This window comes from Scardinius erythrophthalmus, assembly GCF_964197995.2.
Source record: "Scardinius erythrophthalmus genome assembly, chromosome: 14".
Classification (NCBI taxonomy): domain Eukaryota; kingdom Metazoa; phylum Chordata; class Actinopteri; order Cypriniformes; family Leuciscidae; genus Scardinius; species Scardinius erythrophthalmus.
In genome coordinates, this window is record NC_138234.1 from 26,794,786 (window position 1) to 26,820,995 (window position 26,210).

The 26,210-nt window shown below is 36.4% G+C and overlaps 1 long non-coding RNA gene and 1 pseudogene across 2 annotated transcripts; both read left to right on the plus strand.

Moving 5' to 3' along the window:
* The first annotated feature begins 1,919 nt into the window (after positions 1 to 1,919).
* On the plus strand, positions 1,920 to 2,934 carry LOC308702202 (beta-1,3-galactosyltransferase 2-like; annotated as a pseudogene). The gene has a single exon. The product of its transcript is annotated as a beta-1,3-galactosyltransferase 2-like (transcript).
* An 18,034-nt stretch (positions 2,935 to 20,968) lies between these two features.
* On the plus strand, positions 20,969 to 22,751 carry LOC308701778. Its single transcript, XR_014031508.1, has 4 exons — positions 20,969 to 21,105; positions 21,488 to 21,528; positions 21,957 to 22,067; positions 22,617 to 22,751. It is a non-coding gene; the product is annotated as an uncharacterized lncRNA (long non-coding RNA).
* The last annotated feature ends 3,459 nt before the right edge of the window (positions 22,752 to 26,210 follow it).

The following is a 26,210-nucleotide window of genomic DNA, read 5'->3' on the forward strand; positions in this document are numbered from 1 at the left end:
ATTTATTGGTTGACAATGTATTATTTTTGTCAAGTTCTGAGGGGCCCGTTTCTGATTTGGTTGATCATGGAGAGCAAACCATTGGTCATAATCTTAATGGCAGAGTGGTCAATATTAACACTGCCCTACAGCTCATTTGACTCAATTCTATTAAATAATTATTTCAAGCTGGTTTGGAACAAAATGGTTTATTGTTGCATTTGCAAATATTTAATTAGGCCTACTATATATGTAAGAACTTTGTTTCTCACAATAATTTGAGCTTGAATGGAATGGTTGAGCCTGCCTACAGCAACTTAAGCCGCGTTTCCACCAAAATTACATGGAACAATTTGTACCAGGAACTTTTTTTCCAGGAACCAACAAAAAGTAAACCATCTCTTGATCTTACCATTTTAAAGTCAACATAAAATTACATTCGCAACCCACTTTACTTCTGTAATGTGATACATTTCTGACATGAGAAGGATACAATGGAAAAGAGATAATTAGGATGTGTTGGTAAAGTAAATGTCTTCCTATAAATCTTCCTTGTGATTGGTCTTTTGGTTATTATCTTAGAATTACAGCAAACCACCTGCGGTTAGATTAATTGCTCAGCGTTACTTTGCATCTCAAAATACAAATATTTTGTTAACTAAAGACCTGTCTGATCAGGTATTCCATGAAAGTTGTCAGGTACAGTATTTGGTAGCCCATGAAATAACCATGGTGAGAAAAACAGAATGGAAGAGGTAAGTTCACTCCTATGATCATTTGTATTATTATTTTTATCATTAAATTATGCTTTTAATGCAGAATATTTATTTATATTTATATATTTATTACTTTAGTATCGGTGCAACCAAACTGAATGTTGAACAATCACACATTCATTAGATGGAGTTGTCATGAAAAATGCTTTGAGTTAACTCGGTTTACTTCAAAAATGGTTTTGGAAGTCATTTTATAATTACTGCTATTATTACATTTTATTTTGTAAAGATAACGAGTTCAAGTTTTGACATTTTTAATGAACCGATATCATGCATACATTGCATTCTTGCTTTAAGTACATTGCTCTTTGAAAGCAGAATGTATATGATTGTGATACAGATGTAATATTATTATGACAATGAATTATAATGTAAACCTCAAAATAAAACATTCAAGATTATAATATATTACAAGGGTCATTCTGTGTCAGCTCAACTCAAGGACCTTGAAAATGAAGATTTCAAAAAGAATGAGAATGCTGAAGGATATTAAGATATTTTTAATACTTTTACAGTTACAGGCTTGACAACTTTGGAAAAGAAATGTTTATGGCACTATGTTCTATGCAGTTGAGCTGATAGAAAAACACAAGATGCATTTCTAGTTTCAACATTATTTGTTCTTAAGATATTAATTTGATATCAAAAGAAAATGTGTCAGCTGCATTCAAACCCACATTTGTTTTTTGGCCACTGAAATTGTGTATAATTTACTAATTTACTCTCGGAGCCGCATTAAGATCTCCAAATCTCTGGGATTGAACCATCAACCATCATTTAAAACACCCTCTACAAAATAGTGGATTACTCAGTAAATATACATCTGTGACATTTAATATTTTAGCTTTCATCACTATTTATGTTTGTCTTAGTGCAGACATTTTTTTAACAAAATCAAAAAATTGAGCTGGGGAAGTTTCCGAAGTTTGGTTGATTTGACACGGAATGACCCACAAGTGTGTAGCTAGTTCAGAATTCTGAAGTCATAAAGTATGAAGTTATACTTTATAATTTCCAAATAAATACATTAAGTACATATTATGATTATAATCATGACATGATTCCATGCTGATTTGGTCTTTCATGGAAAATATTTTCTGTTTCTTTTTCTTTCTTAGACACAATCTGACTCGGATTAAAAGAGAGCTCATTCTCCTGCTTACAATGGCATTATCATTTTCTGCCCTCCTTTACATCTACCATTTCTCTGTCAAGCCTTCTATGCCTCCTGAAACTGGGTTTGATGGTGTTGTAAATCAGATACGCTCCTATTATATAATGGCTTGTGGTCATTCTGGCAATGACAATCAAAATACAGCTACACAAACAACAGCCACTGCCGCACCCACTGTGACCAAACGTGTTTCACTGCATTATCATGTAGCTCATCCACTCAACTATCATTTCACCCTGGACGAACCCGATAAATGCAGTCAGTGGGATCCGTTCCTGGTCTTGATGGTCCCTGTGGCGCCCCATCAGGTAGAAGCTCGTAACGCCATCCGGAGCACGTGGGGGAGTGAGAGCACAGTCCAGGGAAAAGCAGTGATGACTCTGTTCTTGGTGGGTTTGACTGGAGGATCCGACTCGGAAAAAGCTCAACAGCAACTGGAGGAAGAGAGCCGACAACACAGAGACTTACTGCAGAGCAACTTTGACCATAAAGACCATGGTGATTATGGACTGGTTGGCCACTCGTTGCCCTCAAGCGACTTATGCTATGAAGATCGATACTGACATGTACTTAAACGTGGAAAACCTGATGACTCTCCTATTGGCACCCAACACACCCAGGCAGAACTACATCACTGGAGTGGTGTTGTGGGACCGGCCCGTTGTCAGAAACAAAAACTCAAAATGGTACGTGTCAGAGGAGCTGTACTCCGAACCGAAATACCCCACTTACCTGCTGGGAACAGGATATGTCTTCTCTAATGACCTGCCAGAAAAAATTGTGGAAATTTCCAAAGAAGTAAAGGCCTTCAACATTGAAGACGCATATGTGGGCGCTTGTCTGAAACATTTGGGCATTGCACCCTCATCCCCCCCAGACCCTTCACAGTTTAGAATCTATATGGGACAATATAATCGAGAAGATTTTCTCAGGATCATTTCAATAGTTGTGGGATCCCCACAGCAGATAATGGATGTCTGGAAGGACGTAAAGAGTTCCAGATAAAAAGAATATGATCAGAAACAAACAAAAATGAAAAATAGAGATTCAAGTTTTTGTTTTTTTTAATATGTTGATTGTCTACATTTTACAATTGTCTACATTGTCTACAATGCACAGTAATGCACTTACAATGGAAGTCAATAGGGCGAGCATTGTGGAGGGATTAAAATCTTTACAGTTTTCTCGATTGCTTAAACACTATAACCAGGCTTTTGAACTAAAATTTTGAAACCATAACGCCATTTATCAAAAAGCACACCCATTTCACTAAACTATAAACACTAATCCCTGTTTTGACACATGAGTCAGATTTGTTGAACTGTCACTGCAAAACTCTAGACACAAATCCCTTTATTTCTCATTGCCTACACCATGTTGTCATGTATAAAGCAGTAGCATTCAATATTGTTCACTCAAGTCAGCACAGCTTCAGCTCATTTAGCACACAATTACCCAACTGGAAACATAAGAGTCAAAATTGATCACACACCAATCAGATCCCAATAGATAGATAAAAGTTTATTGAGTTTTGGAACAATGGATCCAGAAAGACATGAAGGAAGAGATCGAGGAGGGATAAGGAAGGAGGAGTACGAAGGGCAAGGGCAAGAAGACAAGCAGTCTCAGATGAAATTCAAGCCACTCTAGTTGCCCATGTCTTTATCAATGGTATGACTATAAGGGGGGCTGGGCTACGAGTAAGGCCAAATTTGAGTCGCTTTACCGTCACCTTGAGAACCTTCAGGGAGGAGTGGTGGCAAACAAAATTCTATCACTGGAATAAGAGACAAACATTTCCAATAGTCTTTGATGAGATGTATTTTCTTGCAAGAAAAGGCCAGCAGTCGTACAGTCACACAGAGTGTCTGCAGAGTGTGACAGTGAAGGGAGGGCATCCTTTCTCCTTTATAGTCTTGACTCCCAGAATGTTATCTTTCTAGGCAATTGATGGGATTTCAACCATATGTGGAACATTCTTAGACGTGTTCATCATATTGTCTCCTTGAGTGGAGGCCCTCCTGTCACGACCAATACTCTTTACCATTCCAATACAATTACATATTAGAATAAGGTTTGTGTGTGCTCTTTTACTGTCATATGATGGTCACACACATCTTACTGTAAGTAAATATAACAATTGTTTTAGAGGAGAAAAAGTAAAACGGGAAAAAATTGTTTTGTTTTGTTGTGTGTGTGTGTGTGTGTGTGTGTGTGTGTGTGTGTGTGTGTGTGTGTGTGTGTGTGTGTGTGTGTGTGTGTTGTACTGTGTAGTACAATAAATAAAAATGTGCCAATGTATCCATTGGTTGTGTCTTTTGTGTTCATCATGTGAAAAGGTTTGTGAGGGGGGGAACCACAAGCAACATAACTTACCAGTTTCGGTAATGTTGTTTTGAATTTATTGCACCAGTCCTATACACAAAATAATATTTGAAATATATTTTCAGAATATATTTTGAAATATATTTTTGGAATATATGCAAATATTCGAAATTGGCCCAATAAATATATTTTAGTTAAATATATGTAAATATATTTTTTATTTTTTTGAAAATATATTTTAGTTAAATATGTGAATATATTTATATGTCAATATTTACTAACAACATATATGTTCATATATGTTTTAACTTTTGCAAATTGTTTCATTTGAAATATATTTTGAAATTTAAAAAGTTAACATTTTCACAAATAAACAACACATTTTCAATTAATTTTTTACATTTTTATTTGTTTAATTTTAAATCTGAGTTCAGCTATTTTTAGTTGACAGCTGTCCCCAGTTGTCCCTTGGTGGCCTGTGGAAATTTATTCAACACTGCGTCTGGGGGTAGAAGGATAGACACTTTGTTTAAAGAGATAGTTCACCCAAAAATGAAAATTCTGTCATCATTTACTCTCCCTCAAGTTGTTCCAAACCTGTATGATTTCCTTTCTTCTGCTAAACACAAAAGAAGATATTTTAAAGAAGGTTGGTAATTAAACAGTTGCTGGCCCCCATTGACATCCATAGTATTTTTTTTTTCCTACTATGGAAGTCAATGGGGTCCATCAGTCGTTTGGTTACCGACTTTCTTCAAAATATCTTCTTTTGTGTTCAGCAGAAGAAAGAAAGTCATACAGGTTTGGAACAACTTGAGGGAGAGTAAATGATGACAGAATTTTCATTTTTGGGTGAACTATCCCTTTAAGTTTAGCTATTACAGTTTTTTTCAGTCGCTAACAAGCGTTTGTCCAGCCAGTGTTCACATTTTCAAAACTCTAAACACAATTAGCACAGCATCGGTCTTTTGTGGCCATACCATTCACACATTTCTTGTCATTTTCACACAATATGCAGTCAGTGAACACATTTCCATAATGCTTACATTTTCTTAACAGACAAGCTATACCTCCCAACAAAATTATGGATTGTTTTTGTAGTATTTACAAATGTTAACACACAACATCCCACAATAGCAAAAACAATATTCCAAACCTTAGATACAGTATGGACTGCATTTATTTATTTACCATTTACATGAAACCTTACCATTTTTGTAAATTTCATGATTTTAGCTAAATTTGTTGCTTTTGAACAATGTCATGAAGAAACAAGCTTTTCTTCCTGGAGTAATGATGCTGAAAATTCAGCTTTTCATCACAGGAATAAATTACATTTTACACAATTTATTACATGACATACATATTTTTAAACAGAAATCAGTTATTTCAAATTGTACTAATATTTCACAATATGAAAGTTTATAAAAACCTCTGCTTCTGCAATGATATCAGTTCAAAAACAATATATCAGTGAGAGAGTCAAGGAGCTACAACGACAATATGTCCAGGTATAGTGTAGTATATTCAATTCAATGTCCAGTTCTATAAGCTTTGCACTTTGCAAGTAGGTAACCTACACAGCAATAGGTTACAGTACAGTATGGTATACAGTAAATGACATGATTTACATAAACTTTGTTTTGAGAGTTATGGAATTGGAGGCCAACCAGGCCCCTCATGAATTCATATACATAGATAAGGCAGGATTCAATCTGTCCAAAAGGCGTCGACCTGGACAAAATGTAATGTGGAGGTGGAAGGTTTATGACCATCAGCCACATGACCAGATGTCCCTCCTTGAAGTCATGGATGCTGGCTCCAAGGGTGGATCCGACATACCAAGCAGTTTTATCCCAGGTGCATCGCCTTGGATGATATCAGATGTGATCTTGATGAAAACATGTGGCCTAACCCTGAAGATCGCAGAGATTAGATACAGTAATTTTATGTTTTTTTTGCTGTTGTTTTTTTGTTCAGAATGCTCTTGTGTGTTTCATGGATATTTTGTTCACTGTAAGCAATACTGTAAAACTTTTTCTGTTCTATCAAACCGTGTTTCTACTGTACCTCCTGTAGTAAACAGTAAAGGAATAAAAACTGATTTGCTTTTTACTGGAATGCTTATGAATGTGACTGTACTGTACATGTGGACATACAGTTCCCAACCAAGAAATTTAGTGTAAAATGGTGAATTTCACGTTTTGCATGCAAATACCTGTAAAACCAAAACATAAAAGTCTATGCAGTTTTAGTAATGTCAACAATAGCCAGGATTTTGAAACCTGGTGTACTTTGATTGAGTGCATGAACCTTGTGAAGTGAAAACAAGTGTTATTCTTTGACAGAATTATTTAATTTTGAGTCAGATTTCCAGTGTTTTGGTAAAGTTAGTGTGTGCGCAGAGAAACATGTGTTCTGTTTTGAAATGAAGAGTTAGTATATATTTAACAAAATGTGTTTTTGAGAAGACACAATTAACCATTTGGCCAATTGTGTTTTGTAGGTGTGAGTCTGTGTTAAGAGTTTAGAAAAAGTATCTGAAGTATGGGTAAGCGCTTGTTAGCGATTAAAAAAAACTGTAAATGTGATCAGTGTTTCAGCATAGTTAGCAACTGCATTTGTTTCCTAGATACAGTATCAACTGGCAACTGAGTGTGTAACTGTGTTAACATCACATTCCACATTGTAACATTATCACCACCTGACTGAATGTTAAGTAAATCAATTGCCATCTCACAAAAAAAAAAATAACACTGATGGTGTTGGAGTCCAGTGCTTCCCGCTGCAAATCGGTTCTGGATAATTGGAAAATTGGAAAAAATTCTGGATTTTCCACCTAAGACAAAGTTTTAACAGTACAGAATATTTCTGGGATTTACAGTTTTTCTCATTTGCTAAAACACACTAAATGAAACTGGGATCCACTTGATCTTCATCATCACATTATTAGCACAGCAGAAGACCTCTCTTGCAAATGTTTTAACACTTTTTCATTTGTTTCACACATTTTCCACACTTTACTGTATTTACTAGCTTTTCTGTATTGCCCTGTTAGCAGAACAAACTGTGTCTACAGTAATGCAGATGTTTTATCAATCCCATTTATGTGACTGTTATACAGTAATGTCAATTTTGACATGCTTTTTTCTTTTACTTTATAGAATCCACACATTACCACTCACTGGTGGCAAAGGAAAGATATTTACAGTAGTATTGAACAGGAGTCTGCCATTGTAGATATGGTAGTGACAAACAATGCAATCAGACTGCGTGAAATCCAGACAACAGTAACTGCAGATCAGGGAGCATTTAGACACATAAACAGTGTGAGTTTGGCAACTATAGATTGAGTCCTTAAACGAAACCATGTCAGAATGAAGCAGCTGTACAAAGTTCCATTTCAAAGAAACTCTGACATGGTAAAGGAGGCACGATTCCAGTATGTGCAGGTACAGATTTTTTATTGTAATACCTTGTTTACCATAGTTACATGCGACTGGAATAATTTGCTTTATGAATTTGCTCTTTTTCTTAGCGAATAATGGAGCTTGAAGCTGAAGGGGCGCTTGATGCATTGAAAGAAATACTGATTCCACCCGAAGAGAGAGGGCTGTTGAGGCTTGGCATGACTATGTCATAATTTGGGACAATGAGGCTTTCCACCACTCTCGCCTTGTGAATGAATGGTTTGCAGCACAGCCTCGTATTATGATGCAATTCCTCCCTGCATACTCGCCTTTTCTGAACCCAATCAAGGAGTTCTTCTCTGCTTGGAGGTGGAAGGTGTATGATCACTGGCCATATGAGCAGATGCTCCTCCTGGAAGCAATGAATGCTGGTTGCCTGGCAATAGGCACAGAGGACTGCCAGGGATGGATACTCAGTCCTCTGCACCTATTGCCAAGGAGGTATTTCCCTCGGTGCATTGCAAGGGAAAACATTCACTGCAATGTTGATGAGAACCTGTGGCATAATCGTCAAGAACGAATGGACTAAATGTGAAAGATAAAATATATATATCCTTCTTCTTTTTAAAGGTATTTCCACCCATAAGTTTCCTTTGGTAGCTTTTTTTCAGTATCCATTTGAGTTTGTAAAGTATCATATTTCATATTGATGGCTGTATTTTGTTGTCCATTGTGTAATGATTGATTGAAAGAATAAATTAATTTGACCACAAGTTGTGGTGTTTGATGGAAATATTTGCTTATGTTGCATGTTTTTAATGTTTTGCGAGTGTTAGAGCGTTTTGCTAACAAAATTTGTCATTTTGGCCATTGAGCTTCAGTTTTATCCTGACTCTGCAGCCACTCTGTGTGACTGTACGATTGCTGGCCTTTTCTTGCAAGAAAATACACCTCATCAAAGACTATTGGAAATGTTTGTCTCTTATTCAGTTATAGAATTTTGTTTGCCACCACACCTCCCTGAAGGTTCTCGAGGCGACGGTAAAGCGACTCAAATTTGGCCTTACTCGTAGCCCAGCCTCCCTCATAGTCATACCATTGACAAAGACATGGGCAACTAGAGTGGCTTGAATTTCATCTGAGACTGCCCTTACGAAAAAGTATACTTAAAGTTCATTTTATAAAGTATACTTAAGTAATGTTCAAATATATTTTTAAATATACATTATGTAGTAAGTATACTAATGTCAATATGTACTAGGAGTAAACTTGTAAGTGTACTATTTTCATACTGCTTGGGACTAAATTGGCCCACTTTTAGTATATCAAAGTATATGTATAAGTGTAACAGTAGTAAACTTTAAGTGCACAACTAGTTCATAATTATGTTTCTCATTTGTACTGCAAGTGAACTTATGGGTATACTAGTAGTTTACCATTTTAATACTTGTAGCAACTTTGAAGTATACTCTCAGTAAACTACTAGCACATTTTCACAAAGACAAACACTGGGAAGTTTAATGTTTATTAAAAATAAGGAGCAAGGAAAGTCTTGCAAAATCCAAGGAGCTGAAACTGAAGGTGAGGGTACAGCGTCAGTGCAGGGAGTCTTCAGGATCCACTGAATCCCCTTTGTGCTTCTTGTGTTGAAAGAGATAAAGGAGACAAAAACGGGACAAATTATATACAGTAGTAGTATGTATTACATGTTGTGGTATTTAGTATTACTCCCCATTTAGTCTAGTGTGATTTGTTTTTTACAGTTTTTTATGATTGTTTACACACTAAAATAAAAATTTCCACACAATTTGCAAAATTCTACTCCAATGAGCAAAACACCTCCACAGATATGCACAACATTACACACAATGTCTGCTTCACCCTTTTTGCAAAACATTACACACAGAGATTTGTAAAACTCTGCACACATTTTCACACCTTAGACACAGATAAGGATTGTGAGGTTACTTCCTTGTCATTACAAAGCCCCGGATTGCCAATGACCACACTAATGAACGAATTGGATAATCACATCCACCAGGTGTGGAAGCACACATGTGCTAATTTTAAAACGCAGCACTCAGGTGTGCTATAAAAGGCAGCAGGTGAGTTCACCTGTCTTCAACAAAGATGGAAGAAGAAGAAGAAGAAGAAGAAGAAGAAGAAGAAGAAGAAGAAGAAGAAGAAGAAGAAGAAGAAGAAGAAGAATGAGAATGAGAATGAGAATGAGAGGGGGAGCTCAAAGAGGAGATGAAGGAGGTAGAGGAAGAGAAGAAGGAGGTAAGAGGAGGAGGCCTAGAAGAAGAGGAGAAGGAGGTAGAGGAAGAGAAGAAGGAGGTAGAGGAGGAGGTCTAGGTAGAGGTGGAGGAGAAGGAGATAGAGGAAGAGGCCCAGGTAGAGGAAGAGGAGAAGGAGGTAGAGGAAGAGGCCTAGGTAGAGGAAGAGGAGAAGGAGGTAACATCACCCTTTGCGCTGCTATTACACAAAATGGGGTCCTCCACCACCATGCAAATCTGGGACCCGATAATGCAAATCTAATACTTGCATTTCTTGACAGATTGCACAAGATTGTCACAGCATTAAACCAAGTGGACCAGATGCGGTACATTGTCGTTTGGGACAATGTCTCATTCCATAGGGCTGCTCTGGTCCAGAACTGGTTCCATGAGCACCCTGAATTTGAAGTCTTATACCTTCCCCCATACTCCCCCTTCCTGAATCCAATAGAAAAGTTTTTTTCAGCATGGCGGTGGAAGGTATACGACCTGCGGCCCTATGACCGTTTGCCCCTCATTCAGGCCATGGAGCAGGCCTGTGATCATATCGAAGCAGCTTCTGTGCAGGGGTGGATTCGTCACACGAGGCGATTCTTCCAACGGTGCCTTGCCAATGAAGACAAAGCCTGTGATGTGGATGAAAACTTATGGCCTGTTCCAGCCAGACTGAGAGATGATGAATAGTTACAGTATTCTTGTTGCTTTTACAGTAGTTTTTCTTCAGAGTCAAAGTGTATGTACTTCATGCAGTAATTTTTATTTGTCAACAGATTTTTTGTTTCATTGATTTCATTGTTGGTTGATTACTGTAACTGATTATGGTAAGAAATACTGTAAGTATTGAAATAAATACTTGAAATATTCAGTCAGCATCATCAGTGTTGTGCAGTGCTTGGTAATCTCAAACTAATCATGAAGAATGTTGTGGGTTTGTCACTATTTTTTTTTTTTTTCATCTAAATTATCCCTTACATAACAATGTCTGGCCATAAATCTAGCACATGCTATTTCCTAAAATTCATTTTTTTACAAATGTGTTTTTCATTTATCACAGCAGTGTGAAACTGGCTGCAATAGTGTCTGATCATTGAGGACTGTGTTGGTTACAGTTTTTTACAATCGCTATGACAGATTTTGCAATACATTTAACAATTTTCCTAAACTCTTAACGCACCAACACACCTAAAACACACAATTAGCAAAACGGTTAATTTCATGCTCAAAATCACACATTATAAACTAAACTCCAAAACTAATTTTCAAAATACAATAATACACTAACACAATACACTATGTCTACCAAAACACTGCAAACATGTTTCAAAATCAAATAATTATTCAAAACACTAACATATGAAGAGTTCGGTTGCAAAACGCGATAAACGCCATTTTTTGACATTTGGATTTTATTATTGGAAATCACTGTTCAGATGTACCTTACAGTTTTTCTCGATTGCTTAAACACATTTCTTGAAACTATGCCTCGTATTCTCAAAACTATAAACACAAATCCATAACGTCTCACCCAATTCCCCAAACATCCTATTTTCAGGTCAAAATGAAGCTCTACACTCAAAACCATTCACTCTTGCTGAAAAACCAAACTTTGCCCTCAGACAGGACACACAAGCCCTCAAAATCACACACACTACAACATAGTCTAACACACTGGTGCAATAAATTCAAAACAACATTTCCAAAACTGCTAAGTTATGTTGCTTGTGGTTCCCCCTCTCACAAACCTTTTCACATGATGAACACAAAAGACACAACCAGTGGATACATTGTCACATTTTTATTCATACACAGAAAACACACACACACAAAAACTTTTTTTTTTCTGTTTTACTCTTTTTTTTACTCTTTTTTTTTTACTCTCTCCTCTAATTTTTTTTTTTATATTTACTTACAGTAAGATGTGTGTGACCAACATATGACAGTAAAAGAGCACACACAATCCATATTCTAATATGGAATTCGAATTGTATTGGAATGGTAAAGAGTGTTGGGACGTAACAGGAGGGCCTCCACTCAAGGATACAATATGATGGACACGTCTAAGAATGTTCCACATATGGTTGAAATACCTAGAAAGATAACATTCTGGGAGTCAAGACTATAAAGGAGAAAGGATGCCCTCCCTTCACTGTCACACTCTGCAGCCACACTGTCTGACTGTATGACTGCTGGCCTTTTCTTGCAAGAAAATAAACCTCATCAAAGACTATTGGAAATGTTTGTCTCTTATTCAGTTATAGAATTTTGTTTGCCACCACACCTCCCTGAAGGTTCTCGAGGTGACGGTAAAGCGACTCAAATTTGGCCTTACTCGTAGCCCAGCCTCCCTCATAGTCATACCATTGATAAAGACATGGGCAACTAGAGTGGCTTGAATTTCATCTGAGACTGCTTGTCTTCTTGTCCTTGCCTCCTCATTCTTATCCCTCTTCCTTCATGTCTTTCTGGATCCATTGTTCTAAAACGCAATAAACTGATTTGGGCCCTTTTGTCTATCTATTGAAGGTTCTGATTGATGTGTGTTAAATTTTGACTCTTAGTGTTTCCACTTGGGTAATTGTGTGCTAACTGAGCTGAAAATGTGCTGACTTGAGTGAACAATATTGAATGCTAGTGCTTTCTAAATGACAACATGGTCTAAGCAATGAGAAATGAAGGGATTTGTGTGTAGAGTTTTGCAGTGACAGTTCAACAAATCTGACTCATGTGTCAAAACAGGGAATAGTGTTTATAGTTTAGTGAAATGGGTGTGCTTTTTGATAAATGGCGTTATGGTTTTGAAATTTTAGTTCAAAAGCCTGGTTATAGTGTTTAAGCAATCGAGAAAAACTGTAATGTGTGAATTGCTGCCATTAATAAGATTTAAAAATGTACATTTTAAGCCTACTACAAAATGTATTTTTTCACAAAACGCGATATCCGCCAGCCCAGTTTCTTTACAAAGTGCGATATAACGGTTAGGCTAGAACGTTCAGGATGCTGCGCGAGCTCAGGATGTCAAGCGAGGAGAGAGTCACCGCCGGTGAAGTGCTCCGAGTTTGCTCAGTGATTTAACGATAATATCAAAACATAAAACATATATTTTTAAAAAGAGGATTCAATAGGCTAACTAAAAAAACGTTTACCATTTAATTGTTTATACTGTGGGCGGCGAGCTGTCAGTCACGTAGGCTCCCAGCAAGCAATTTTGCGTCTAATAGACGTCTAATAGCCGTCAAAACACAGCCCAGACGTCTAGGCTAAAACAAGGCTAATTTTGGGCTGTCAGTGAAAATCTAATAGACGTCTAAACATAGCCCAAGAATAGACAGCTATTGAATGACTATATTTATACGTCTAATAGACGTCTAACCATAACCCAAGAATAGACTAGTCATCAATTAGACAGCTATTAAACGACTACATATATACGTCTAATAGACAGGCAATATGGGTCTAGGCTAAAACAAGGCTGATTTTGGGCTGTCAGTGAAAATCTAATAGACGTCTAACCATAGCCCAGGAATAGACTAGTCATCAATTACACTACATATACATGTAATAGACAACAAAATGAGGCATAAGGATTCTTTTCACTCAAAAATAACAGGTTCTCATAAATTAAAATCCATCCAAACTAATTGAATATAAAGGATTTATTTAGAACAATTATATTATCAACTTAGACAACATTCAAACATAAAAATTAACAAATAAAATATTGGAAAATATGTAAAACAACTTAAGATACTAAAATTTTTAAGAATGAATTATTAGCTTTATATCCAAAACCACCAGCCCCTGCTCTCCCTGGTGCTTGTTTAAAATGACCAGAAATTGCATTTTTTATTTCCCATTCAGTCGCCGAAGGAAAGTTGGTCATCACTGCGTCTGCCAAATGAGAAAAAGAAAAAAAATTATTGCTCAAGAAAAGCATTGTTGACAATCATTTTTAACTAATTACAGTCATTCACTTTTGCTAGGATGCACACTAGAGCTGGCCAATATAGAGTTAACGGAATATAGATTGAGACTATATAATTTATATCAATATTATTAATAAATTAATATCAATAATTAAACATTTTTGCCTGCATAATGGTGATGCACTAATTATTAATATATATATATATATATATATATATATATACACACACACACACACATATATTTTAGGGGTGTAACGATACACGTATTGAACCATTCTGTACGAGGCTTTCGGTTCGATTTCAGTACGTATTTTTAAACAGAACTGTTCGTTAGACAATTTTTCCTGCTGACCAAAATTTTTTAATTACAAATGTAGGCACGTCAAAAAGCGCGCTCAATGTAAGAGAAATCATAACAAATCGTGACAACAATCGTGCTCTTTCAGGTAGTGACCATATAGACCTGCATTATATGACTGACAGACAAGAACAGTTTGACCTAAAAATATCAAAATTGAAACTACTGCAGAAACAAAGACACCTACATCTTGGATGCCCTTAAGATAAGCTAAAACATACCAAAATTTAATTTCAAAGTGAACTATCCCTATAAATCATTCTTTATCACTTACTCATATAACTCTAATGAACATAAAAAGATATTTATAGGGGTAGTTCACTAAAAAAAAAAAAAATCATGTAAGCATTTACTCACTTTCACTTGGTTCCAAACATGTATGGCTTTCTTCTGTTGATCACACACAAAAAATATATATTTTGAAGAATGTTGGAAACAAGACATTTAATGGTAGTCATTGACAAGTGTTCTGTATATTCAATTGCTGTACTTTGTTGACTGATTGCTGGATAATTTGCGATAAACAGTGTCTTGAAATCGAATAAAGTGGATTACATCACTCCAGTTCTGAGGTTTTTACACTGGCTATATGTCTGTCAAAGAATTCATATCAAAATACTACAGCTGGTTATTAAATTAATCAACATTTTAAGGCCAAAGTAAATTTCTAATCTTCTGATGCATTATGAACCATCCAGAGCAGACCCCTCAGGTCATCTGGGACAGTAGCCAGCTACTTTTATATCAAATTTATAAGTCAAAATTAAAAAAAAAAGTCAAAACAAAACATGGAGAAGCAGCATTCAGTTTTTATGCACCATATATCTGAAACAAATTCACTGAAAACTGAATGTATGCTGCATATTTTAATTCTTTTAAATAAAGTTTAAAGACTTTACTGTTTGCCACTACCTTTTATTAATTGGAAAGGAAAAAATATTTTTTTATAATTTCTTTTCATGTTGCACTATGTTGCTGTTAAGTTTTATGTAAAGTATACTTTGAAAATTTGCATTAAATCAAAAACTATTATTTCTTACTCCAATCTAAAAACAAAAATATATTGGTATCTTTAATAATAATAAATAATAGTAATGATAAGTTTCATAGTTTCATGCTTACCACCTTGAATTTAGATACATTTTAGATTAAGGGCACACAGTTGCAATAACACGTGCAAGTAACGTTAACTTGTTGGAGAAAAATAGTACTCTGCAATGGTAATGTTAAAATGTCACGGTTTCTACACATTATAACAACTAACTAATTTAAACAATGAACATAACAAAAATAACACGCATACTTACAAGACCGAAGTAGAAATTTGAAGGTTTTCAGAGTGTTGCTCGCCCGTTGCTCTCTGACAGCTGCCTCGTGTAAAATAAAATTGAAAATGGAGGAAATGTGTATCGCGAGATCTGGCTAAAGTGATCTAGTCGAGCAATGCCAGTAGTCCCAGTAGTCATGTCTCAGTAGTGTTTCGATTGTGCCATCTAGCGGTTGAGAAATGCAATTGCATTTGATTTAATTTGAAATGATAGACAGTCATATCGTAGATTGTGTATGAATGTTATGTTTATGTGTGACAGCAAACATTAAGCTGTGTGAGCGAAAACATTTTTAAGACTAATATTCTTATACTAGCTCGCTGGTCTGAATCAGGGCTCTAGCCAAGCCGTACGTAGACCAGATTGCTTTGATTTCGCCAGGTGGGCTAAAGCAGACCGCATAGCCCGTCCAATTCGGAGCTAAATCGTGACTACAGATCGACCATTTAGTAAAATGTCACATTGAACCTTGCAGATATCATTACCAATGCGAACATGATGGAATATCAACCATTTCATGCACTGCCTGGCAAAAAACTACAATTAATCAGTTTTGACTAAAAGTGGGCTACAATAGCCGGGTCTGAATACGAGCTAAATCGTGGCTACGCACAGCCTACACATAGAACATGTAAAATAAAGCAAACCAAACAACTTCTAATCACATCTGACTTTGCTTACATGATGGAATATCATACATCTCACAAGTTATTTTGGAAAAAAATACATTTATCCAGATTAAATGTTATTTGGGCTAAAAGTGGGTTACGCATAGCCGGGTCTGAATACGAGCTAAATCGTGGCTACGCACAGCCTACACATATAACATGTAAAATAAAGTAAACCAAACAACTTGTAATCACGGTAGACTTTGCATACACTCAAAAAAATAATCTGTTGAACGAACTTAATTAAATTAAGGAAAGGTTTTCCACGAAATTGAATTACATTTTTCCAACAAAATCGAAATAGTTTGAAATAATTTGTTGTAATCTTGTTGTATGAATTTAAATTAATTTAGTCATTCCTGCTAGATAAAGTTTTGTCAGGTTAACTACATTTAGTTTTTGTCCTGCCTTAAATAACCAACATTATAATTTTAGTTATTTTGACTATATGGTCACTTCTAATGATAGACACTACTAGTGTTCAATTGAATTATTACCTGTGCAGGTCTGTGAGCGAGGTTTACACGGTGTATACTGAGTGCCCACAGCCTGAACACGAGGTTTAATGCACATATAGCATAATACTGAGCCCACAGCCTAAACACAGTCGCCACTCTTCTGCAAAATGATAACCACAAAATTCAAAAACATTACAGAAAGTCCTCTAAGTTTCTAACATAACTGAACATTAAACACTAACATTAACTAACAACATCTTTCCATTTACTGAAAAACACATAAAATAACACTTTTTCCCTAAATTGACCCACTTAATGCAGTCCCTTGCAAAGCATGCTGGGAACTACAGATCCACTGCCCAGTTAGATGTCAACAACAATGATTCATGTAGTTTTCACACAAATGAATTAGGTTGATTGAACACATTTAAATTAAGTTGTGACAATATTAAACAATCGTGTTACTTTTGCTTATTGTAATTAATTATTTTAACAAGAGGCCAAAATTCTTTTTTTGAGTGACATCCGGTTAAGACGAACGAAAAATATTCATGTTGACTCAATTAAAAAAAAATTGGTAAACCAAATTTTTTAAAAATTACATTGATTACATTTAATGAAATTAAGCTGGAATCATTTCTACGAAGGGTTGTGTTGTATATGCTCATTTTAATTAATAAAATTGAACAAAGAGCTAAAATCATTTTTTTGAGTGTACATGATGGAATATCATACATCTCACAAGTTATTTTGGAAAAAAATACATTTATCCAGATTAAATGTTATTTGGGCTAAAAGTGGGTTACGCATAGCCGGGTCTGAATACGAGCTAAATCGTGGCTACGCACAGCCTATAACATGTAGCCTAAAATAAAGTAAGCCAAACAACTTGTAATCACGGTAGACTTTGCTTACATGATGGAATATCATACATCTCACAAGTTATTTTGGAAAAAAATACATTTATCCAGATTAAATGTTATTTGGGCTAAAAGTGGGTTACACATAGCCGGACTATATCGGGTCTATATTTAACCCAGACGTTGAAAAGATGGCTATTGCTTGCTGGGCTACGTCACTGATCAACAGCTGTCTGTCAAGGTCGCACACCGGACGCGCAGCGCCACGTCGTTTAAATTCGAACACATTATTCTCTATGAGAGTACACACACCGGCGGCGTCTGTCCGCGGCGCCCAGCAACGGCTCAGGACCGTGTTCAAAATCCTGCCGCGCCACAGCGCCATTTACATAGTTTTATATTAAATTTACATTTATGTGTCTCAAATCGTAGTTAATGTATATACGGACTTAACCCCGTGCTGCAATATACATTTAGTTTTAAATTTATTTACAGAAATCAGAAAATGGCTGATGCTAACGGATTTTCAGGTGAGAGTTGTCCTAAACGTGGCGCGGCGCGACGCTGAGCTGCGCGTCCGGTGTTGCGACCCACTTCAGAGTCAAGCTAACGTTATGGATCTGATCATACAGGTTTGGTTTTCAGCAGCGGTGTGGAAGGAGCTTCCACTCTTTCTGTAACAAGCTACAAGTCGTTTATCTAACTAACTTAATCTTACTTATCTAAATTGTAACTAATCACAAATAGTCCGAAGCTGTTTAAGGATGGTTGAAACGATAAACATCCTGCAGTTTGTCTGCTCTGACAGCTCAGCTAGCCAGGCAGCGCAACGGTGTTTTTTTTTTTTTTTAATGCCCACTGTCCCTATGTGAAGCACAAGCATGTACACGTTGTTATCCGACCTTTTCATTCAGGGATGTTTGACAATGTTAAGATAAATATGTTGCATTTTGGCATGGTTTTTGACTTATTTATGAACTATTTATGGACATAAAATAGCTAGATTTGTCGCTAGTCGCTTTTTTGAAAAAAAAAAAAAAATAAATAATGACGCTAACGGGGTCTGAAAAGTCGCTAAAAATAGCGACAAAGGCGCTAAGTTGGCAACACTGATTGGCATAAACATTTCTAACTTCAATAGCATTTTAAGACAATGACTTACAGTCATAAAAACCAACTGTACACTGTTCACCCAGGTCTCATGTATGATGCACACCTTTTAGATTTTTGATATTTATGACAATAGAGCTGGTAAGTCCCGCCCCTTCCGCAAAACCCCGCTGGACCTCAAAGTTGAAAAATCGTCAATGCAAGTGAATGAGAGAAAATAATTATTTTCTGGTCCCGTTTGAATTGTGCTATGAATGTGAACATATGTTGTCTGTGAATTTTTTATATAACTTTTCGTGTAAAGAATGATACAATTTAGCGGGTAGAAGTTTGATACGGTTAGACTTTGTGTGAGAGCACTTTGTGGACTACAACTCTCGACGCGTTTGAAACGTCACCACCACTCGCACACGGATTAGCTCACGGATCCCGCTAAACATGGCTGTGTCTTTGGTGCACTTCACCGACTTCTTTCAGGGAGAGGACAAAATCGTTGAAGTTGGTGAAAACCACGGGTAAGTCAACTTTATGGGGTGACGTCACAGACTACATGTCGCCTTTCTCGTTATGTCTTTTCCACAACTGCTACCCAGCAAACACAGAACGTTCCCCTAACGTTCCCGTTTGGTTCCCATTTGGTTATTTTTTTGGGAACCAAACAAGAACGTTCTGGGAACGTTCCCTGTAGGTTATTTTTAGGATCTATGTTTATAACATTAAGGGAACGTTCCCAGAACGTTCCCTGTAGGTTATTTTTAGGTCTAAATTTATAACCTAAAGAGAACGTTCTGGGAACGTTCCCTGCAGGTTGTTATTTAATAACCTAAAGAGAACCTTCCCAGAACGTTCCCTGCAGGTTATTTTTAGGTTTAATTTTTATAACCTAAAGAGAACCTTCCCAGAACGTTCCCTGTAGGTTATTTTTAGGTTTATTTTTTATAACCTAAAGAGAACCTTCCCAGAACGTTCCCTGTAGGTTATTTTTAGGTTTAATTTTTATAACCTAAAGAGAACCTTCCCAGAACGTTCCCTGTAGGTTATCTTTAGGTTTAATTTTTATAACCTAAAGAGAACCTTCCCAGAACGTTTCCTTGCAGGTTTTAGGTTTTATTTTTATAACCTAAAGAGAACGTTCTGAGAACGTTCTCTGCAGGTTATTATTTTAATATCACTTACTAACAGGCAGATTCAACTGACAACGTCGTCAGTACGGTCCCCTAAGGTTATAAGATAACCAACAACGTTCAGATCTATTCGCAATAACTTTTTATTAATGATATTTTAAATTATGTTATATATTTTAATTCTATATGTTAAATGCTGCGTGACTTTGAAGTGTTTTAATGCGCATGCGCGTGATCAAACACTGGAGCACGTGCGCTGCGCGAGAGCAGATGGAAACGTCATCGACAACTGACAAACAACAAAACTCCCGTCTCTCGCTGTTGGTTTCACTGCTTTCAGGTAAGTTTAAACAAAAAAATCTCACAAATAATACACACAAACGCCCCTGACACATTTCTTACGTGTAATTGACACGCTTCTGTTAAATATTTATTTAAAAAAAATGGTTTTATGTCTTTGAAAAAGTCCGTTAGCATCTACGCTAGCTAACCGTTTTCAAAAGACAACGTTAGGCCTAAGTTACGTTAAGTTGAGGTCTTATTTATGAAAGTTTGGGTTTTTAAACACATATTTAGTGTAGATAACAGTTTTTGATAGTTTTGCTGGTAATTTGTCAATGGGAAGTAAGCTAATTTATTTAGGCTAACCTAAAAGAATGCACTGTATTGTTAACTTAATCAGTGACGTCACTTACCAATATTGCTAAAATGTGATTTCAGAATAGCGAGAGAAAAAATAAAACTCTACAACAAGGGGTGAGTTATTGTTTAATCATGATCATAATTCCATATGCATTTATTTCACAAAATATTATCTTAAGATTTGTATATATTTATCTATATGTATTTATATTTATATTATTTATATGTATTTCACCTCTGTTCTAGCTTGGTTACTTGTAATAAACCTATCACAAACAGCATAACAGCATGTTATGTTCCTAGATCATCATGCTGTGATGGCCTGCTGCACTCCCTGTCCAAGAAAATCTGAACCATATGACTAGTAAGCAAAACCACCTCAAACATGCAGTGCACTGCTGTTCAAAGGTTTGGGGTCTGTAAGATTTATGCTTTTGAAATAAGTCTCACATTTTAAAATCATTAACCCCAAGTTTTTTCAGTGAGATTGTCCTTGAGAAGCCTGTAAGCTAAATAATCAGCTAAATAATAGGCGACTAATACAATATTATAATGGTCATAGTTATAATAATTCATTTAACTATTATGATAACATGATATCCTGATGATTACTATATTTTATTTTATTTCTTTAGGTCTGTTTTGAATTATGTTGGCCAATGAGACTGACACCATACTGTCCAACTCAAAGGTATTTATGTATTTTTTTATTGATCAATACTGAAATTCTTTGTACTTTTAAATGCGGTTCAGGGGGTCGACAACTTTAGGCAGTTATTTTTCACAGATTTATTTATTTAATGTTTATTTGACAGGGACAAATGCATAGAACATTGCTTTATAAAAAATACAAAGTAGATGCCATGCATACAGGTTTATAGCCATGACTAATTTGCAACCCCTTGATATCTTGGGCAGCTGTGGCTCATACTCTTAGCCTTTAAAAATGTTTGAATTGATATCCCCAATGCAATATCAGGGGGTAAATATATCAGTAGAGTTCTTAAAGTTATGGCTTTGCTCTTTTTACCAGATGAGATAAAATCCCTATTGTTTGTCCCTGTATTCTTCAGGACAAGACCTTGATGCCATCCACAGTCAGTAGATGAAGAAGGTGAGTTTAGCCGAATTCAGTTCTCTTTCACTTTTTTTTTTACAGACATGTGCACGCAAAATGAAGTCAAAATGGCGAGTTTCCTCTTGTCTTGTGTTTTAAACAGAAAGAAAACGGATGCGTGTCATTTATATTAGTTCTGCGCATTCGTCTTAAAGGGACAGCAGCCTAACGTACCCGCAGCTGTTTGTGTCGCCAATGGTGATCAAACATCAAAAGAGAAAATGACTTGTAGCTTTAGCAAAGATACATTCATTTTATAGTTATTTTATTTTTACACTGAAGACTTATTTTATATTTTGATAAATCAATTTCTGTACCTGATAAGTTAGATTTAACTGAAAAACATAATGCACTGCTTATTTCAACTGTGTTTTTCTTCTATTGTATTTATCTATGCTTGTTATCTATTGTAATTTTCTATGCAGGTTCACTCCTCTACAAAATCCCCCCAATAGGGGTTATGCGGAGCGCCCAGCGGTTGAACCGGAAAGAGGTCTAAGCATTTCCGCTTTTCACTTCCGTACACATCTGCAGCGGTAGGTGATCTCTGAGTTTACTGTTAATTTTTGCTTATTACACTAAAATTCTTACTTCTGTTTTAATTAAAATGTCACGAAGGCTAAAATATCAGAAAAGGGAACATCCGAACAGCAGTTTTTGTTGTGTGCCGGTCTGCTCTATGTCGGGGGAAAATGAGTAGTACAAATAGGTTCTGTACTCATAAAGTGACGTCAACATCAGCAGTAGCATTCGCCGTCAGGCAAGTGTTATTTAAATAAACTCCTGATGTACTTACAAACTTTCCAATGCCTCGTTTAATGAGTACAGAACCTGTTTGTACTACTGTAGTAGTTTGGTACCATTCTGGGCATTATTAGTGGGGTAATTTACCAGATACAAACCTGGAGCCGTTAGCGCATGCACTAAACCATACGGCTGATATCTCTAAATAAACTCTAAATTTTTCAATATCGTGCAGCACTAATATTGAGCATATCTTAAAGTGAACCTGGAATGATAATTTGTGATACCAGATGAGATGTATGTATGATAGATTTTGAACTGTACTATTTTTTTTATTTCAGGTTCCAGCGGAAGGCATCAAGGCATCAGACGTTGGCCTGGACAGATGCACCTGTAAACTACACCGACCTTTGCTTTTGCATGGATGGCTGATTATTACCATGTTCTGTGAGGGTTTCATTATAGCAAAACTGAGCACCTGTGACAGTGGAATCTGTAGGTGTAAAGTCACAGAGATAAAAAAAAAAATTTGATAGCAGTTTCAAACTTTTTTTCACTTTCTTTCTCATAAACAACACAGCAGTTACAGGTTTTCAAATTCTTCATTGGAGGTGAGACTTATACATAAAAGGTAGAGCGAATTCGCAGGTCAGAGACTCAGAGTTCACTAGACTTAAATATTATTTTCTCTGTTTTTTATTAGACTTCAGAGAGAGAGGCTTAATGGGTATCCTTACCCCTATATTAAACATTCCTTTTTTGATTTGTAGTCTGAAATAATAAATAGTGCAATATAAATAAATGCAATGTAGTGTTTTGAAATTGTTGTAAAGTTTTTCTTTCTTCAAAGCAGAGACCAGGAGACAGTTGGGATCGCGTTCAACGGAAGTTATTCTTTATTGAGAACTCCTCTGTACACGGCTGTAGAAACTTCCAACATGATCTGATCTAACATAACTTTACATGTTATCTTATAGGCATTTTAGGAGGAGGGACTTTTTGAAGGTGGAGACAAATACAAACAAAGCATGTAAATGAGGTATACAGGTTAAGGTAACCTGCCCCAGACCCCAGCGTGTTTACCAGTATCAATTTAATCAGCATACCTATTCAAATGCTGATACTGGCCAGGAAACTCTGGTTCCACGGGCCATCCCAGAGCCATTTAAGACAAAGGGTTCATCTTGGAGCTACTGGCTAGAGCCATTAAAGACTCATTTAAAACACAATAGAGAAAACAGGTCTGGTAGGAATAGGAGACTCTTGCTAGAGACTCAATAATCACTTTCTCAGTTTATATACTATCTAAATTAAAACCTCAAATGCTAAAATCAGTATTCTTCACCGTGATGTTATGTAAGGAAACATATCTGAAATAGATTCTTAAATTTGGATCCCTTCAGTCCCCTCTTTGAGAGTTCTTACAAACTCACAAAAATACAAATTTAGACACATAAAGTTCATTCTTGTAACTGGTGTAAGTTACAGGCACATATAACTTGCTCTGTGTTGTTCATCTGTAATTGCATGCTGACACAGAAACAAACATGCAATTTAGGGTCCGTGAATTTTCTGCGTTGTGTATTTTTCATTTTCTTTTGTGATAGTTCGTTCAGCAGTGGGTCTGGTTGTCTTCTTGAGGTTGGGGCTTCATACGCAGATGAGACGGTCGCTGCATATGGATCTTGAAAAAGCCATCAAGTTTTATCTGCACACTGTAAGACAGAAAACAGAAAAACAGAGAGCAGTATTTCTTCAAAACACTACGGTTGTAGCAGTTTAAACACAATGGTTCTATCGTTTTCAGAGTGTACTGTTGTCGTTTCATTCTTTCCCTATTTCTTAATTGATTTGACACCTATGGACCAGTGAGGTAAGGATGGACTAAATGAGGAAAGGCCTATGAGGTAGTGTCTTCACCCTGGATTGGCCCCCGACGCCTGTTGCGTCAGTTCTTTCCAGGGCCCTCACTGAACCGTGTCCTATTCTGTCCCTGTGTTGTGCACACACTGTACAGTGTGTGAGAAAATTGGCACATTTTCATTCTCCAGTGAAACATCAGTCTTAATAGACATCATATAGAGCATGGAGGTCTGATTGTAGTGTTCTGCAGTGTAACATTTATGGCTGTGAGTTTTCTGAATGTCCCCCAAACAAAGGCTGTGACAGTCACTTTCCTTTTGTTCTATTAAACAAAAAAAAATAAGTCTTTCATCTTTGTTGTAAGTTACTGGGGAGATTAAGCAATCACAGCCCAAATTGTTAACACCTCAAAAAGCTTACCCACGAGTCCAGTGACGAGGGGAGGGGTTGCTTCAAAGTAGCAAACAAATGTAGCAAGAGCTGCATAACATTGTTAACTTGTCTTAAGTTATTTTTATTTTTTCGACATTCTTTTCCAAAATGTCCGTGCTTGCCACAGTAAGAACAACTGGCTTCTCTAGGACTTTTGCGTTTCTTTGGCTTCTCTGAGTTAACCTTAAAGGATGCTGCTGCAATTTTTACTCTTGCCTTGACATCAAAGTCTCTTTCCCAAATAGCTAAACTGTCCAAGTTGTCTTGCAGGGTTCTATTTGACCATGTAAGATCTAAGAAAGGCAATGCATTTCTATGTTCTGACAAAAGACCATCGGACCATGCACGAACTAGAGGACCATTATGACCTAACACTTTCTCTGAAGTGTCGGCAATTCCGCTGTAAGCGGCAGCGGTCTGGCAAAATCTTTCTGTGTACTCACAAACAGTTTCATCCTCCTTCTGTACACAATTAGTGAGCTTTGACCAGTCCACCTTCGGTCCAACAATGTTTTTTAACACTTTAACAACTTCCTCTCTCAATTCATCTTTACTGGCCTGTTGCAGTTCAGAATTATTTACAGCACTTTCAAAATCATTGAATTCTGACTCAGTCAAGATCTGTGATATTAGCTGGGTGACTTCAGCTAGAGTCATATCATAGAGCCGCATTTTGCTGATCAATGCTCTTCTAAACTCAGAAAAATTTCTTTGCACTGATGGCAAACTTTCAGCAATTCTCTCAATCTCTTTAGGACCTAAAGATGTTTTGATTGCTTGTGGCTGCAATATGGGGGTTGCAAATGGAACTGTATCAACACCTTTTCCCTGAGGCTTTTGTCTAGCTACGCACACTTCAACTGCATTTACATCTGTATTGACATTGTCCTCTATACTATCAAAAGACTGTAAATCAGGATAGCTTTCCTCTGACTGTTGGTCTTCTAAATCACATTTGGTTGAGGCTTTGTTATGGCCCACGTTTGTCTTGAGACAGGACACCTGAGTCTGCAATTGTTTGATCTGTTCTTTCAACTTAGCAATACACTGCGCTTGTTCTTGTGCAATGGATAAGCTAAATTCTCGGTGACAACCGATGATGCCTTTCAGATTTTTCTTCCTGATACATGCACTCAACACTTTCTTGCAATCTTCAATTGACCACACTTTCTCTGGATCAATGCCAAATTTCTTGGTTAAATTCAATCTGACTGGCTTAGTCACGATGGAGTCCATGTGCTCTGATAACAAAGACTTGAATTCACTATCTGTCCAAAAAGGTGTAATCTGTCTAGTACTTTTCCTAAACATTTTGTGAATTTTTTTGTTACCACAAACAAACACTAAAAAAAACTTCTCTCTACTGTCTTGCAAACATAGGGTACAATCTTATTAGCACAAGAAGCTAAATCTAATTCTAAAGCTAATTCTCTAGCTTACAGATAGGTCTTCTCTAGCAAGAGCATACACACAATATTAACATGTAACTGTTAATCTTCCCTGCCAACAACAGGGGGTAAATTTCATCTCTAAAAGAAAAACTTTTTTAGAGGCTTATCTTTAGTTAACCAAACTCTACAGCTGTTTGTTAACTTCTTCTCTGAACGGCGCAGAGGAAAACATTTGTACTGGTCTGCATT